This window comes from Meriones unguiculatus, chromosome 4 (genome assembly GCF_030254825.1).
Source record: "Meriones unguiculatus strain TT.TT164.6M chromosome 4, Bangor_MerUng_6.1, whole genome shotgun sequence".
NCBI lineage: Eukaryota > Metazoa > Chordata > Mammalia > Rodentia > Muridae > Meriones > Meriones unguiculatus.
The window spans coordinates 60,138,232-60,157,645 of record NC_083352.1 but is presented as its reverse complement, the minus strand read 5'-3'; positions in this window follow the sequence as shown (position 1 = coordinate 60,157,645).

Sequence of the window (19,414 nt, the reverse complement as noted above, 5' to 3'; positions counted from 1 at the left end):
GAAGCAGAAGGATTACTGAAAGTTCAAGGAAAACTTGCTCTAAGTGAACTGTGAATCAACAAGGGCTACATAGAAAGATTCTGTGTAAAAAGGCAGGGGATGGCTAAAGATATGACTCAGTGGTTCTAGTGCTTGCACCACAACTGTGAGAACTCGACTTCTGATCTCTAGAACCCACAGGAAAAGCTGGCTGAGTGTGGTGGTTTGCCTGTAGTTCTTGCACTCTGAAGAACAGAGACAGGATTGCCAGAGTAAGGTGGCTAGCTAGAATGGCTGGACCTATGAACTCTGGGTTCAATGGAAAGACCCTGCCTCAGTGAGCAAGATGAACATGACAGAGGAAGACATGGCATCAATCTAAGTCTTCCATACGAATACACATGCACGTGCAGAAATGTGAATATGTGATATTCTTATCACATATTTACACATATACATGGAAGAAAATTTTAAAGGAGAGAAAATAAGTAATCACACATCTCAGGTCACTACTTTTACAAACAAACCTCTAACATTTTGCTGTCTTTTCTCTTTTTTTTTTTTTTTTTTTGAGGTAGGGTGTCTCTGTGTAGCCTTGACTGTCCTGGAACTCACTCTGTAGAGCAGGCTGACCTCAAACTCACAAAGATCTTCTTGCCTCTGGCTCACGAGTGCTGGGATTAAAGGTGTGTGCCACCACTGCCCAGCTACATTTTGCTGTCTTTACAGTCACATGACAGCATTTTGCTGTTCAGTTATTCTAGATTTCATTCTTGTTTTTACTTACAGTTTTAATGGTAAATTAATAAATAATAGATAATGCACAGATTGATAGGAAGATGATAGATACCTTGATTTATAGATGGTAGATAGTCAGATATTTGATAAATAGATAAACAGATAGATAGATAGATGATAGAGAATAAATAACACACATAATAGTTTAAATGCTTAATTAATAGAAAATACATAAATAGATCGATGGACAAGAAAATAATAGGTAACGTACAGATAGATGATAGATAATAAATGGTACAAAATCAATAAAAGATAGATGATAGGTGATACAAAGATGCTTGATAGAAGAATATTGACAGATTGATTTATTGCTATATGTATAATTGATAGATAGTAAGTAGATAGACTTATGATAGATGAACAGGCAGCTAGGAAATAAACCAAGAGAAAGGAAGTGAGAAAATATAATTTTCATCATGTGATAATTTTGTGATTTTACACATAAAATTCTAAGAATCTACCACTACATTATAAAAATCACTAAAATAACATTTTCAAAATGTAAAAAATCTATGTATCAAATTTTATTTTTCCTATATGGCTCATGAAAAATCATAACAAATCTTAGGATGTGATATAATTTTGGAGAAAATTATATTCTTTAAACTATTGAGTGATATAAAACCAAATTACAGCCAGAAACTTTATTGGATCCAAAGCTAAAAGAAAGCCAGTATCATGCTTTTATTCCCTCGGGTTACTAAAGAAAATTTATGTAGCTGTAAAAAGAAAATATGGAACCTGGTGAACTGATCATGAAACTCAAATGAAAGTGCTTGTGGCCAGATAAGTATAAACCAGTGGGTTGGGAAGGATTCTTTTCCTCAGTATCAACATTTCTTCAATGTAAGCAACAACAACTCAAAAACGGTTGCACCGCTATGGATGCAGATTGGCTGCCCACACAGACCCATGCACAATAGAGATGAGGTACACAGCAGAGCAGGAGTCCTCCACGGAAGAGGGAAGGGCAGGCTGCAAGGTAAATATTAAGTCAACTAGTTAGCACATGGAAAGAAGAAAGAGTAGGGCAACTTTCCTACTGTGTTCAGAAGCAGAGAGGACAGGAAAACAGCCTGCTTAGTCCTGAATTTATGACGGATCAGTATGTTAATTTCATTATAGTGTGACAGCAGAGCGTGTTTCCTAGAATTTTTTCTTTCCACATTGAATTTTTATTGTTTCCACATTAGCAAAACGCTTAGAATTCTGCACAAATGCATCAAGACACATACCTCTCTGTGAAACATGATCCCAGGCTTTTGTAACAATACTCACCTCATATGGTCTTCAAGAAATTCAACGCTATTACAAAGCAGGCTTTGTGCTTCATGGTGTCGCCATTTGTAAGGAACGTATGCAGAGCACATTTAATACGGGGTAGTCTAATCCCCAGGTTTAGTACTTAGATGTATTAGACTCTTTCCCACATTATGGAATTTTCAGTCTATGATAAACTTATTGCGACGTGAGACTACCACCATTGATCAAGAAGCGTCTGAATGGCTTCCAATCAGTTATATTCTGGATTTATCAGACACTGTCTTTTGACACTCAAGTTTCTTCTATGTCTACACTGGTTTGACAATACCGTAAAAATCCTAAAGATAAAGTAGGTGATAGTTAATATAGAGGCATTTTTACCAAACTCCAGAAAATATGTTAGTAAAGAGTTCATGGTAAGCATTTAGAAATAGAAAGGATTTAAAGAATTGGGATTTAAAAACTAAGACTTTGGAATCATACACAATAAATGGCCATTGACTATGTATACATTGTTGTAGGCAAAATTCTAAGATGTTGTACAGTACTGTTTTCTTGCACAATGACCTTTCTTTTATGTACACATGTGCCTGCAGCCATGTGTGTGTGCGTGCACCTGCGTGTGTTTATGTACAGTCTCATATACCCAAGCCCACAAGAACTCACTGTATAACAAAGGTTGACCTAGGATTACAGGTATGTACCACCATGCCCAGCTTAATCCTCTCCATTTTTAATGTTGGTCCCATTGATACAGTGAGTCATCTCTCCAATGATAATGTCGTATTACATGAAAAAAGTGGAAGAGCATTCAGATGGGCTTCACCTAGTCAAGTGACCTTTAAAATCAGAGTTTTCTAGGTTATGATCAGAGAGGTTCTGAATGTGACAAAGACTCACAGGGTGACTTGTCTGAAGATGGAGACAAGAATCTGGGCAAGAACAGAAAGCTGATGTTAGGACATAAGGGTAGTCATCAGCTGAGAACTGACAAGAGAACAGGAACTCAGTCTTTTGTAACCTCTTCATCGGTGTGCATGAGCTGAAAGGAGATAGTTTCTGAGAACCCACGGATGCAAGACCGAACTACCTTCTGCTTGATGTCAGCTTGGTGAGGTGATTTGTCCTAGGGAACTATAAACAAGTGCATTTGGTCTGGTTCTTTCAAGCTACCAATTTCTAGTAACTTGGTACATATTAATGCAAAAATTAATATAAAACTCACAAAGTTATATGTTTGAATAATGGCTTCTAAAGGGTACAACATAAACTTGATACCTGTGATTCCTGGTTCTTGGCATCTGATTTGAAGTGTTAAAATAAGCATACACAGATTTGCAAAGGAAGCAAGGATACTTACTCCAGGCAAAGAGATAAGACAGGTCAAATGCATGATTGTGATTGACATCAGGCTACACTGATGGGGGCCTTAAAGGCTTGAATTACTGTTGAATTACTGCTGTTCATTTTATAGAGATCAGAAGAAAGAGTGGTGGCGCGGATCTTTATCCTGACTTCAACCTTTTTCTTTACATGCCCCTTCCATTACTGTATCCAGTTTTAATCATATGCACTTCCAATCATGCATCTGCATAAGCTATTAAACAGAGGATTCTTCCTTAAAGCTCACATTGAGGACAGTTTGTCTTACTGAACATAAACCAAAAGCTAGTTCTGCCTGTGTCAGCCTTCCTACTTTTTTTTTCCTTCCTACTTTTATATTCAAACATAACTAGAGTTTAACTGACTGGACTCGATGTTTGATGGTTGTTTCAATGAGGAAAAAAATCTTTTCCATTATTCAAAGAGGGGTGTGCACTCAGCTTAGTTCCAGTTAGTAGTTTTGGGTTGCTAACAGGTTTCTCAGTGACATGTTCAAAGTGGGATATGTGTAAGCCATAATACAGTCAGGTAAGGGTCTCAGGCTGCCAAGTGCACAGCACAAACCAAGTGGAGTCCCAAGTTCCTAAATAAGTTTCTATGTTTGTCTGCCTCAAAATGTATAATGTATACACGTGCTGGAGGCTGTGCTTTCATCTGGCGTCTTTTCATTCCTTTTATTCTTGATACTTCTCACAAGTAAGAATGGTGATATAAGTGAGGTGATTTTTAAAAAGCTAAAATATTTACAAATTAACTAGCCTAAATATAAAAAAGATATGTTTTGAGGTGACTAATGAAAATAGTCTTTAACCATGAAATACAGCAAACTTCTTCATCGTATAATTATATAGAAGCAAATCACCTTTCAGCACTCCTCTGAAAAGCCTGTCCTGTTCATACAAATGTTTAATAAGTAGAACTCTACTGTCCAATGGAAAAGGCAAGATAGGACTTTTGATGGTGACACAAAAGTAGCTTTCTACCACACTCTGTGGTAGGCAGAATTGTCACAAGTGATTGGAGGTGTTTTATGGTTGAAATATGATCAAACATCACATTCTCTTGTTTTTCTGATGGAATGTTCTAGAAGTTGGTAGATTTAGATAGTCTATTAGTAAGAAAGAACTTACAGTCCCTCTAAATCAGTGTTTCTCAACTTTGCTAATACTGCAGCAACAAAGAAAACTCCATGAAACCATGTGGGATCATTTCTCACTAGAGGCAGATGGTGCAATGAGAGCAGAAACAAGGTAACCTAAAAATAGATGCCTAAAACTACACCTAGCACTCAAACATTCAGGACAGCTGGGTGGACTGCCCACACGGAGCTTGAGGACACTGCACCATCAGGAGACTGAAGAGCAGAAGCATAGGGGACAACACCACTATACCACTCCCAGAGTCCTTCCTTCCATACCAGCCACGTGGTAAAGTGGTCAGACTTGAAATATACGCTATGAAAAGCACTTTCAGGTAAGGCTTCTAAAATAAGAATCCATTCAATTGAGTCTAGCCTTTTATATAGATTAGATTAGTGTTGATCACAGAGCTGAAATACTGCAACTCACTGTCAAAACCTGTGTGTGTGTGTGTGTGTGTGTGTGTGTGTGTGTGTGTGTGCACGCACACAGGTGCATTTTTTTCAGAGATTCAGACAACCTGAATCATTATTTATTATGAATAAATAAATCATTATTTATTATGAATAATGAATAAATGCCTTTATTCATTATTTCTCAGGCATGGGTTTGGGGGTGGGACTGCTAACCCTCTTACCATTTGGCTTCCTGCTGAGGGACTTCGCACAGGCCTCAGTCCCTCCATCTACTAGAGAAACAAAGTCTAAAAAGGATAAATCCTTCGATGTTTGAAAACAAATGATTTCTTACTGTGCTCAGTAATCCAAAGAAATCTACTCTCTACTTCAAGCACAAACAATGAAGAGTTTCTTCATTTTTGGTAAACATTTTTATCAACTTTTTTGTTGTACTTTATCTGTAATCATATATTAAGGATATCTTTTAAATACTCCCACCAAATCTCAACTATCAAAGCTCTATCTAAAAGAATGTTTTTATGGTATATACTCTCATATAAGTGGATTCTTAACCTATAAGATAGGATAAACATACTAAAATCTATATACCTAAAGAAGCTAAACATGAAAGAGGATCCAGGGTAAGATGATCAATCCTCACTTAGAAAGACAAATGGGGGGAGCTGGAGAGGTGGCTCAGTGGTTAAGAGCACTGTCTGCTCTTCTGAAGGACCAGGGTTCAATTTCCAGCACCCACATGGCAGCTTACAACTGTCTGTAACTCCAGTTCCAAAGGATCTGAGACCTTCACACTAAATAAAATAAAAATTCATAAAATAAAAATTCATAATTTTTTTTAAAAAAAAAAAAAAGAAAGACAAATGGGATGGACATTGGAAGAAGGAGAAAACAGGAAACAGGACAGTAGCCTACCACAGAGGGCCTCTGAAAGACTCCACCCAGCAGTGTATCAAAGGAGATGCTGAGACTCATAACCAAACCTTCAGCAGAGTGCAGGGAATCTTACGAAAAATGGGAGAGATAGTAATATCTGGAGAGGACAGAAGCTCCACAAAGAGAGCAACAAAACCAAAAAATCTGGGCACAGGAGTCTTTTCTGAGACTGATATTCCAACCAAGGACCATTCATGGAGATATCCTAGAATCCCTGCTCAGATGTAGTCAATGGCAGCTCACTCTCCAAGTGGGTACCCTAGTGAGAGGAACAGGGACCATCTCTGACATGAACTCATTGGCTGGTTCTTTGACCACCCCCCCAAGGGAGGAGCAGCCTTGCCAGGCCACAGAGGATAATACAGCCAGTCCTGATGAGACCTGATAGACTAGGGTTAGATGGAAGGGGAGGGAAAGGGCTACAGCTGGGATACAAGACAAATAAAATATAACTAACGTAAAAAAAATAATTAAAAAAAGAGCGTTTTAGAACCTGTCCTCAAAAATCATCACAAAGCTGCTTTGCAAATGACTGAGTGAGTGAGTGTGTGAGTAGATGAATAAAATGGCTCAGTGTGGAACATGTACATGACACGATATCCATGCGTATAAACAAGAACAAACACAATAAAACATTAGTTGTTTACTAGATTCTTTGATAGCAAAAAAATAAAAATAAAAAGAGCCCATTCTTTATGGTGCTATGTGTACAAATGTAATGGCAATTAGTCCAGCTTCACAGATTCTGCCATGAGCTCTTTCACCCATCACACTGAACCAAAGTTGAACCTCTGTCCCTCCAGCTTCTAGGGCCAAATCACAACCTTCATCATAAAGTAACTGCCTGACCTAAGGTTACACTAGTTTCTTTTGGCCAATTTTTGAAGAAGGAATATAAGGACCCAACCCACCAGCTCAAGTTCTGGGTAACTGAAAAGTTATCATTAAGCCTAGCGCTCCCTCTAGGACAGGCCAACTCCTCTTTTGTTTTTTCCACTACCCTGTTTTCATTAATCCGGATACATTCTGATCCTATACTCTATACTCTATATAGGTCTCTATGCATGTCAGCAGTGAGCACCCTGGTGAACTAGCCTGCGACTAAGTAAAACACATTTTTATCATAATAAATTCTATTATACTTTTTTTCTAAAAAAGATAAACTGTGGATAATTTTTCACACTCCATACCATATAATGTAGGATGTGAAGACAGAAACTTTATGGAATTAGCTTCCTGGCGAGGACAGCAGAAGTCTCTTAACAGAATTCTTTCCTGAGATCTTTTTTAATGTGCATTTCTTTCTGCAAAAACAATACTCTTCTATTCTTGCTTCTTGAAAATTCTGTCTGCCAGAAGGAAAGCAATGCCAGTGGAAAAGAGAGATAACAGACTGACTGTAATGCTGTTTTGATATTTCGAGTATAATACAGGCATACGTGTGTTTGGTGGCTCCTAGAAATTAGAAGGCACAAAATAGACTGGTACTTTGTATTCTGTAAAGCAGAGAAGTTACAAAAAGAGTCTTGCCTAGCCTTCATTACTGCAAATCCTCAAGGCAATTTCAAGTACAAAATAAGTGCTTAATTGTAATTAATAACCAAATGGCTTGTGTATTTGAATATTCTTCAAACTCATACAACAGGACTCCACTGGTCCTCTCTTGGAGTGTACCTTCTTCATTTGTAACAGAATTTAAACCTCTCCCCCTCTTGATTTTTCTCTCACTTTCTACATGATGTGGTAACCTCACAGTCAAAAGAAGTGAACTCTGCCCTGCTTATTAGAAGCAGAAAAAAGTTCAGAAATTAACTTAGAACAAGAAACTGAAACTGTCCTTTTTTAAAATGAAAAAAAATAAAAGGTCAGAAATTAACTTAGAACAAGAGACTGAGACTGTCCTTTTTTAAAATGAAATTTCCCTTGGACTTTGAGGTGATTAATCATGTTTGCACTAATTTTTGTTCATATCTCTTCATCCTTTTCTTTCTTAAAAGAAACAATGTTACATGTGTAGAAATTGAAGTGATAATAATTTTATTTTTCTGTTCTTCAAAGTAAAGACATTTACTAGACTTCTAAAGTACAGTAAAGATTCCAAAGTCCATCCACGAAGGAAAAATATGAGTCATGTATTGGTAATAATGGTGACACCTTTAAGCATATTCCTTCACTCTTTGGCCCCATTCCCAGGGCAATAAGCATATCTTGGTAGAAGACCCAGCTTTCTTCCCTCCTAAATATCCTCTCATCCTCCTTTCCTAGCCCGTTTCCATTTCCAAGTATCAGCCCCCAACACCTAGAAACATAGTTTACTTGAAACCCACCGTGGTCACACCTATCAGGATCCCAGAAGAATTTTCTACCAGCCAGCACATTTTTCTAAGAATCAGAGAGGTATATAAACCAATGAACAAAACACACACCCAACAAAGACAAGACCAGATATCAGCACCTAGAATTACAATTTTCCTAAAACCAGATGCCTGCATGCCAGCTTAAAAACACAATGAATAACAGCCAGAAAAATATATATCTCCTAGAGCATACTCATCCTGCAAAAGCAGGCTTTTTCTGGAGACTTTAAAGGTCATGAGGGCCTGGGCAGATGTTCTACAGACTCTCAGAGACTTCAGATGTCAGCCCAGATGACTTTACCCAGCAAAATATTTCAATAACAATAGATGGAAAAAATAAAACATTCCATTGCAAACCAAATTGAAGCACTATCCATATATAAGTCCAGCCTTACAAAAGGCATTAGGAGACAAACTTCAATCTAATGGGGTTAACTACATCTGGGAAAAATCGCAAACCAGCAAATCAAAAGAGAGAGAGGATACACACACACACTCACACACACACACACACACACACACACTGCACCACCACCACCACCAACAGCAATGAAATAACAGGGATCAAAAAACATTACTCATTGATACCTCTCAACAACTATGGTCGCAATGCTCCAATAAAAAGACATAGACTAAGAGAACACATGCAAAAACAGGAACTATCCTTCCGCTGCATCCCAAAACACATTTAACTTCAAAGACAGACATCACCTCGGGGTATTTCAAGCAAATGGCCCTAGGAAGCAAGCTGGTGTAGCCATTTTAATATTTGATAAAATAGTCTTCAAAACAAATCTAATAAAAAGAGAAAGGACACTACACACTCTTCAAAATAAAAATCCACAAAGAGATCACTGTAACTCTTAACATATATGCACTACACACATGGGCAACCAAGTTCATGAAACAAACACTACTACAGCTTAAATCACATAACATAACGACCCTCACACTAACAGTGGGAGACTTCAGTTCCCTGCACTCACCAATAGAGGGATTATCCAGGCAAAAATGAAACAGAAATGTTGGAGCTAACTGATATTATAAACCAAATGGACCTAACAGATATTTAAAGAACATTTCACACAAATACAAAAGAATTTACCTTCTTCTCTGCACCTCATGGAATGTTCTCCAAAATTGAACACATGCTTGACACAAAGCAAGTCTCAGTAGATGAAAGAAAACTGAAATAACATCCTGAGTCCTATCTGATCACTATGAATTAGTGTTGATGTCAACAACAATAGAAACTCATGGAAGCTAACTCATTGCTGAATGAAAAATAGCTCAAGACAGAAATTTTAGAAGAAAATAAAGATTTTCTAGAATTGAATAAAAAAGAATATACAATTTACCCAAAATGATACAATGAAGGCTGTTCTAAGAGGGAAGTTCAAAGTACAAACTGCCTAAATTATAACTAATTAGCTAAATAAAAAATAAATGGACAGACCTTATGCTAATACTTACCAGCATACCTGAAAGCTCTGGGACAAAAAGAAGAAATCACACAAGAGGAAGAAAGGAGTAGATGGCGAGAAAAAAAAAAAATCAAACCCAGGGCTGAAATCAATAAAGCAAAAATAAAGAAAAGAATACAAATAATCAATGTAACAAAAAGCTGGTTTACTGAGAAAATCAGCAAGATTGACAAGCCCTTACCAAACTAACTAAAAGGTGGAGAGCTAATATCCAAATTAAAATTAGAAAAAAAAAGTATGTAATAGACACCAAGGGCATCCAGGGAATCACAAGGACATGCTTTAAAAGCCTACATTTGTGTCCTGGAAGGATTAGAACATCATTAGATGGAACTATTAGGTGAAAGGATTGGGAGGGAGCTCAGTGAGCTACAGCTGAAATAGAAAGGTAGCCACATGAAGTATAGAAAAGCAAAAACAATTATCTGAGCATTTGTTTTCAGCTTAAAGCCTTTTCACCCATGACAACACCAGAGTCTTTGGGCCTTGATGAACCCAGCACTAGTCCTATTCTTCAGGTCACTGTCAGGAAGCAAGTGAGGACTTGATTCCTCCTAGAGGCACCGAACCATGACCTGAAAGTCAGGCTCCTGGCATCAGACTGGAACACAGTTGCCTGAAGCTGACTAAAGCAGATGTTACAGAAGAGGTGCCAACCGCTCCTTCCTCCTGCTGTCTTTCTGCTGACCTGTCCCACGTGAAAGATCATGGGTGTACCTCTGTCTCCCAGTCCTCTCAGCCTTACTAGCAATCGAAGACAATCATATACAAAGAAAATCAGCACTGCTGGCATTTTTTTTTCCTCTGCAGCTCATTCAGTTTGATCACTTTGGCTGAATTATTCCTTGTGCTAGTATTGCTCACAAATCCTTACCCAATCAGAGCTCAAAATCCTAATGATGACTACTTCTCTCTTTTTAAAGGAAGAGTTTGTTAGTCTGAACACATTTTATTTCTTTTTGGAAATGTCTCTCTTTCATCAGTCAGTCTTCTATTGTTCACAGATAGTTTTCTTTATCTCTTTCTTTTTCTTTTCTTTCTCTTTCTTTTTTCTCTTTCTTCAGTAGAGTCCTGCTGGCCTGGAACTCACCATGCAGTCCAGTCTGGCCCCAAACTGACAGAATTAAAGCTGGAATTAAAGGTGTGCACCTCTACGTGTGGCTTGGACTACATTCTCCAATTGTTTTATTTCATTAACAGGGTTACATATGACCATTTGGTGCATGCCTAATGCCTAATTCCCTCCTACACTCAATCCTTCAGTCCTTTACTCCCTAGACAGTTGCACTTCTACTTCCTAAGAAATGTTATAGCTTTTTATCTCACTTATTGCACATGGGGTTGTGGAGTGCGTGAGGAGGTCAATCTCTCCTTTCACAAGCAAGACCCTGGGATCTGGGGACTGAATGCAGATCATCCGGCTTGGTGGAAAAATTACCTTTAACCACTGAGCCATTTACCTGGTTCTTGCTTCTATTTTCATGTCGTCTATACATATGTGATTTTATGTGTGTTCATAAATGAGAGAAAACTTGAAATTTGTCTTTTTTTGACACTGAATTTATTCAGTTAATGTGATCTCTAGCTACATTCATCTTCCTGCAAATAACATAACCTCATTAATGTTTCAAGGCAACCTGTTGTGTATGTAAACCACATTTTCTTTAACTGTTCCTCGGTTGATGATGACACTGGCTCCATAATTTAGTTGTTTTGTGAATAGTGCCACAATAAACACACACATGGATCTCTTTCTCTATTATAAAAGAATTTTTAATATTTTATTTTTAAAATGAAATCAAAATATTAGGTTGTATTCATGTAATAAACCCCAAATTTATTATCGCTAAGTGGGATTGCATACTTAGATAATAAGTAGACTAACAGACTTGAGAAAAGATTTTAAAATTAGGATTTCTTTTCTCTGGTTTATCAACAACTGGTTTTGAAAGAATAAGTACGTAGAAAAAATTTATAAGAGGCAACTACTATGTATCATTAGTTAATGGGACCCACTCCCCCAGGCTTCAGGACCTGTAGGAGGACAATGAGAGGAGGTAAAGAATAAAAGCTGAGACAGTGTCATTTTTGCAAGCACTGTGTCAAAATCATCCAGAGAACAACCTCTTGATTTACTTTTCTTATACATTTAAACATCGCAGAACTTGTAACTTATAACCTCCACAATAAGAATGAATTCTACTAGCTGATAAACAGAGCTCGGGGCTAGGGCCCAGAGAGAGGATGTGTGGTAAGCATAAATCTTGCTGGTGGAGGGTTGGTATAACGTCCTTGTGGAATGGTTACAATTTACCCTTGTTCCTTCAAATGCTGATTTCTCTACCCCACTATCTGCTTTCAATCAGGACACTGTACTGTGATGCTTATTCTAAGCATCACCTGTCTCAAGTTTGTTCTCTTTATTGTCAGTAAAACAACCAGCCACAATGCTGAGCAACAGAGAGAATAGGATGGGACATCCTAGTCCGGAGGGAAGGAAAAGGAAGCGAGTGGGAGGAGCAGGAGAGCAGGGATCAGCAGAGAGAACTTCAAACCACGAGGAGAGATGAACCTAAGAGATGCCATCAAGTATGAAAGCAAGTATAATGGCTGAACTCTGAATGGGAGGAAACTATGCGGGCTTGGAGGTTTAGGGGGGAGTAACTATTGCCCAGCATTGTGCTCTAAGTTAATTAAATAAATCCTAGTCTCTGTGTGTGATTTGGGCATACAGCTGTTTTAGGAATAACTTCTACTTAACTAAAAGATAAATCAATAATAACTATTAAGAAACCACAACAAATGGCACCCAACTAATCTAAGTAGCCACACTCTTCAAATCATTCTTTAACATAAGTTGGTGGGGGTCGGGGGCAGGCAATTAAGCGCCCAGTGATAAAACCCAAATTTAAAACGTAAAAACTCCCAGGTCAATTACTATCTCTTTAAGAGAGTGTCTTAAACAGCTCCAGGAGCAAAAGACAGCCTGCTGTGGGCAGACCTGAGACTTAACATAACAAAGGTGTTAGGTTAACAGTTTAACAGGAGGGGTACACAAACATGGCTTCCTTATACTGAGGCTGGCCCAGCTCAGCTCAGAGCAACAACAGCAGCCACGGCTGGAAAGAAAAGAACTGTAGTCAGACAGACCTCTAGACAGAGCTTGGCCTAAAACTGTATCTAAAATAAAAAATGCCATGGCAGGGGGTATTTTAATCCCTTTTGGCTTTGTTTCGGTTGTTGTAGTCATGGATCTGTTTACAATTTGTTTAATGGTGATGGCTCTTCTCCCTGCGTTCTCCAAAAATGTTCAAGGAAAAAATGGGGGGAAAGCCAAGGAATGGAATACTAAGTTACAGACAATAGAAAGTGCACTCTTCCTAATAAAAATTAGATTAATATCAGCTAAAATTCAAAGCTCTCTGGCTACAAGATACCTTTCAGCTCTTTCTGGTAAGGGTCCACAGATTCACTGTAAAAACTAAATTCCAAAAAGTAGCCAACTGGGCTTTGCTTGTCACAGCCTAACTTGGCACAGCTGACCCAAAACTTAAAATTTTCTTGTCTCTTTGCTTGAATTTTATTTAAGGGCTTTGAATTACAATGATATGGATTTGAGAAAAAAATATTTGAACAAGTTGGTGAAGGCACATACCTGCCTTTAATTCCAACACAAAGTAAAAAGAAACAGGCAGATCTATGAGTACCAGATCAGCCTACTTTACATAATAAAAGCCAGGATGGCAACTCCTGCTGTTTAGCCACTTGCAGAGAGTCTAAGATTCAAAATGACAAAATTTTCTTTAAGGTTACCATGTAAGTTCTTTTTTTCTTAATAATAGATGTTATGTCTTTACTGATCTAGAGGTTGGATTCACATCAATTTTAGGTTTATGTAAGGAGAGATTGAAAAAATCAGACTAACTTTGTAACCTTTGTTTCTTTTAATTGCCTTATAACTTATATTTGCAAGTTTTAGGCCCATGTTAATTAAAGCCTCTTAGTGCTTCTCCAGAGAACTGAGGAATGTAAAAGTTCCTGACATTAGCCATCTGTGAGGGCAGAGATAAGGAAGAGAACAAGCAGAGATCTCTACTAAATGGAGAAAAAATCACCGGCTGGCGCCGGTGAGATGGGCTTTGTTTGGAAACTGGGCCAAATGACCCCAATCCTTCTCCTGCATAGCTCCTGACCTTTGATCCAAAGCCTGTAACCCCCACTCCTCAGAACAGACATGGGATGAGTTAATCACCCCCCACATTTAACTGTGGATGGCAGGAAATTCCAAACTGACTTGAAGATCAGATATTTACGACAGGGCTGACCAGACCTAAGGATGCCCAGAACCAACCAATTATTTTAAAAGTTAGACACTTCATCCAATCCTAACTTGACAAGAAGTCAACCCCAGGAGATTCCCGCCTTGTGTCTTTTAAAAACCTAAGCTCTTTGTCTCCCGGGGCCACTCCTAGCTGACCAGCAGGGGTGACCCCATTGTACAATGGTTAAGAAGAGTCTCTTGCATTTTTGCATCGATGGATGATTAGTTTCCTGAGTTCTCTTCATACCTTCTTATATTTAGGCTCTTGCTGGGCCTAACAAGATGATGTCACATTGCTCTTTTAGAGCTCTTTTAGACCAGACAACCTCAAAAACTGGTACTTCCACAGAACTGGAACAAAAGGGCATTTTTGCTTAAGAAATATGTTCTGTTGGTCAATGTTAGGACTCAAAACTAGGCTGGGAGACAAACATGCAAACTGCATGCCTCCCACATCAAAAACTTTAAAATGCTGTAGATAAAGGTGTCACACTGCTCTGGAAGCTGGCTTATCCTTTCAAATGTAAAATGGGGGGTAGGGAGCACAAATATCTATGATTAGTTTCCTGAGTTCTCTTCATACCTTCTTATATTTAGGCTCTTGCTGGGCCTAACATTATGGGAGCTCGTCCGGAATTTAGGGGTACTGAGGAGAACTCTGGACACTGGCTATCAGAGGACTCATCTGAGCTCAGAAGTAGGTACCGCGGTTGTCCTTGTCCTGTGTCTCTTGTCTGTTACATGTTTGTTCTGTTATACCAACAGTGGCAGTGTTGGGTTTATGGTCTGGCTCGCGAGCATCTGTAGAAGGGGTTCGAGTCCCCTGAGTGGTTCGAGGCCACTCGCCTGGAACGGTCTCATTAAGGCAGACAGACGTGTCATTAACGCTGAGGCCGCGGGGCATCCTGTAGGACACTAAGCTTGCCCCTTTCTGTGAACAGGGAGACGGAGAGATTCCGCTCCTCCAACCTGGATTGGGGGTGCTCCCCCAACAATCTGAGTCTGTGCGCCTTGGCCAAATAAGGCAAGGTGGCAATTCCTGTGTCTCTCATGTATGTATGTGTTTTTCTGTGTCTGTTTCTTTGTAGACTTGGACTGACAAAAATTTGGACAGAGGACAGTTAAAATTAGGACTTGTTCTCGGCTGGGGAGGGCACACGGCTACATGGCAGGTGACACCCAGCAGTGTGCTCTCCCTCCCGAGGGAGCTGAGGCAGGAGTGCTTTCAGGTGGCTGGGGAGACGCGGTGGAGCTGGCTGCCGGGCTGAGCTTGGGCACTTGAGCCTCTGTGGAATAACAATGCACACCCAGCAGGGCACGGGTTTGATGTGGCCCCTTGTGATGGGCAGCCGAAGAGGGAGAGGCCCGGCTGGGAAGCGGGTTCAGGACCTGCAGGGGAGGTAAGCTAGAGTGAAGCTCACAAGAGAGCCAAGGGAGCAGACAAGGCTCGTGGGCTCCCTTGGTTGAAGTCCTTGTACCCTTGTACATGGCTAGGCAGGGAGCAGCACCAGACAGGAGCTGCTCAGGCCACTGAAAGTGAGGAAAAACTCCTCCCCCTTGCCTTCAAGTCAGCTCAGCAGGGAAGTGAGCAGCAGGAGCTCACCGCGGCCTCTTGCTCCTCTCTTCCCTCCTCCTACCTAGGGGGTGTGAGTCAATTGCAATTTACAGATCAAACAAAGATGTAGGAAGAAAACTGCAGTTGTTGTAATGTTTAGAGTTACAGCTGAGTCTAAATTAAAAAAAGTTTTGTCTGTCTATTTAAATATATGGCCATTTTATAATTATTTTCAACTGGTCTTAAATGGTTGGTATGATCAGAAATAATTGGGTATGTTTTAAGGTTAAAATTCAAATTCTTGTTTAAAACATGTAGATGTGCCTATGTGTTTATAAGGTCTATAAATGCATATGTTTAAATAACAACAATGTAAATTGCCACATGGTGTGGCTCAGGAAAAGAACAAAGGTTGCAAAATCTCTGAGTCAAAATGATTTTATTTCCTTTTAGGATAAGAAGGAAGTCTTTTTTTTTTTTTTCATGATTGGTTTTTTTTATTTTTTTATTTTTTATTTTTTTTATCAGTTACATTTTATTAACTCTGTATCCCAGCCGTGTCCCGATCCCTCATTCCTTCCCGGTCCCTCCCTCCCTCCTTCATCTCCACCGTGCCCCTTTCCAAGTCCACTGATAGGGGGGACCTCCTCCCCATTCATCTGATCCTGTTTTATCAGGTATCTTCAGGACTGGCTGCAAAGCCCTCCTCTGTGGCCTAACAGGACTGCTCCTCCCTTCGGGGGTGGGGAGACCAAAGAGCCAGTCATTGAGTTCCTGTTAGAAATAGTCCCTGTTCCCCTCACTTTGGGAAACCAATTGGTTACTGAGCTACCACAGGCTACATCTGAGTGGAGGTTCTAGGTTATATCCATACATGGTCCTTGGTTGAATGTCAGTCTCAGAAAAGACCCTGTGCCCAGATATATTTGGTCCTTGTGGAGCTCCTATCCTTTCCCCATCAGACTAACTCCCCTTCTTTCTTATGATTCCCTGTACTCTGCCAAAGGTTTGGTCATGAGTCTTTGCTTTGAAAACACTGCTAGTTAGAGTCTTTCAGATGCGCTCAGTAGACTCCTGTCATACGTTCAATGCACATCCCATCTGTCTTTCTAAATGAGGATTGATCATCTTACCCCATGTCCGCTCAATTGATTATCTTTTTTAGGTATATAGATTTCATTATGTTTATCATATCTTATAGGTCTATATAAGTGAGTATATCCCATGTTTGTCTTTCTCAAAAAGGAAGTCTTCTTCTGAGTTGGTATTGGTTCCAAAGATTGGGTTGTTTGCACTGATAAATTTTGGTCTCAAAAATCTGGTTTTGACTTTTAAAATTATGGTTATGCTTTATGAATTTACTCCAGAAAAAGATACTTTGTTTTGATATTGCAAAGACGAGTTTTAAAAATGTTTAAGATGATAAAACATTTACAGTTTATCAGATTTTTTAAGCAATAACTCTTGGGTAGTCTAACAACGAACTTGGAACAGTTTCCCAACCCTTTGAAAAATTAGAGAAAAATTTTGATGGCAGTTTTTCTGTTGTCTAAAAGAAAGAGAGAGTGAGCAAGAGATATTAAAGAAAGAAATAGCTTATCTAAAGCAAGAGTGTCTGGTTAAGCCAGAAAAACGAAGCTATGAACCTAAAGGTATACAGAATGTTATAAAAGGTCTGTGTATGTATATATAAGCCAGGGGGCATATGAATGATGTTTGCTTTGGTTCTTTATACCTGCAAATATTATTTGAGAAAAAATTGTAAAATATCTTGTACTTCATTTAAAAGGCTGGTGATTCTTCATTGCAAAATGTTTTCTTATGTTCTCCTTAAAAAAAAAAAATCTGGCTGACAGGTTTGATGTGAACAGAATAATTCATACAGTTTAAAATTGTTCTATGCTATTGTTTGTTCTGAACTGTTCTGTTAGGCAATTGGTTCTCAAACTTATTTGATCCCAGTGTGTAAAGCTTTTTGCTCTTAAGTTTTAAAAAGATGGGGAGATTCATAAGATTTGCTAGCCACTTTATAAATTGTGCCTGATTAAAGGTCTTGTTTTGATTTTAGTCAGAAAGAGCAGATTTAAAGTTACACTATAGACTAAGCTTTACCCAGTCCTTTTGTTTAGGTTGTTTTTCTAAGGTTAAATTTAGGATGGGTAACTATGAAGTTTGCCTATATGGATCTACTTGAAATTTTATTCTAAAACATGCATCTAAGGAATATGCCAAATTAGAGATTATAGCATTCTGTTTTATAGGACACAATTTAGAGCAGACGATAAAAATAGACAAAGAGTAACTCAGATATGCTGGCCCTCAAGCTTGTCAGAGATCTGATGAATATGGCATTTTAACATGTATAAGTTCATTGTGACAGAAAGTCCCAAAATTCTGGCAGTAGCTCCCCAAGGTCTCTGAGAAGATTTGGACAACAACAGATGACTGTGACTCTGGATTGTGGTATACTAACCACTGGGCAACACTGCCTCAACTGGCCCACTGCTAGAGCCCAGCCTAACTGTGGATGCAGCTGTGGACACCTGCAGAGTCATTGTTTCACATTGTCTGAGGTGAGGTGAGGTCAATCTCTCCTGTTCCTCTTTCCACAGCAGCAGTTTCTCATCCTCTATGCCTGATGGCTGGATTGCCTCTGCTCAGGAAGCCAGGAGACCACATGAGCCAGGGACACTGCCTAGGTGATGGACTAACTAGTCATCTCTGTCATTTTGATTGGTACATTTACTTAGCTCATAATTTATCCTTCTCAGGTCTCTGATCACATTGATGGCTAGGCTGAAAGGCTAGGCTAAATTAACTGTAACTTGGCAGCTAAAGAGCAGACAAGTAGGTCCACTATCAGCTCATTGGACAGTTCATTAGTTAGTTAGAACTACTAGGTACTATATCTTTTGTGTAAAAAGAAAAACAGGTTTGCCCTGCTCACAGGCTTTATGTCAGTTGCCTGTGTCTTATGATAAGTAGTTGGATAAAAAGATATAGAGCTTATGTAGGGTCTGAGGATATAGGAGTTTAGGTTATGATGATTTAATTATTTATTGCAGAGCTAGGAATTGAACCTAGCACCTCAGACTTACTAGGCAAGTGTTCTACCACTGAGCTACATTCTCAGTGCTCAGAAGTTTAGGTTATAAAAATAAAAAATGTAGTTTGGTCTAAAAGATGTTTCAGGGTTGATAAATGCAAAAAATTTAGAGAGTCTAAATGTTTTAAAATATATAAAAATGAGTTATAATGATAGAAAAATGATTTAAGCATATTAAAAAGGGGAGATATTTTAGATTTCTTCTCTTTGCTACCCTTGTGCTTATACTGGTATAAGATTTAAGAAGTTCAGAATTTTGGCATTGATCAATAGACTTCTGATAAGTTGATGGGGCACTGACTGCTTACTATTCAGTCACAAGCTTGAAATTTTAATTTCCTTTGGTTGTTTTCTGGAAATAGATTTAAAGGTACATATCATCATGCTTAAAACATCTGTTCAATGTATATATCTGACCCAAAAGTCATAGCTTTTATTATGGTATTCTTAATGTCTGCCGTTTCTGGGGTAGACTTTGACACAGAAATATCTTAAACCTACTCCTTCTAGTTGCTTTGTTAAGAAAAATCCGAGCATCCAGGGTTTAGCAGTAAAGCCATTAATGTATTCCTGTCTAAATGTACAAAAGGTAGCTGAGCTCCTTTGATGGCTGATTACCAACAGAGCTCACAGTTAAAATGTTAGAGTTTCAGACTGTGGACAAACTTAAGTTGTTT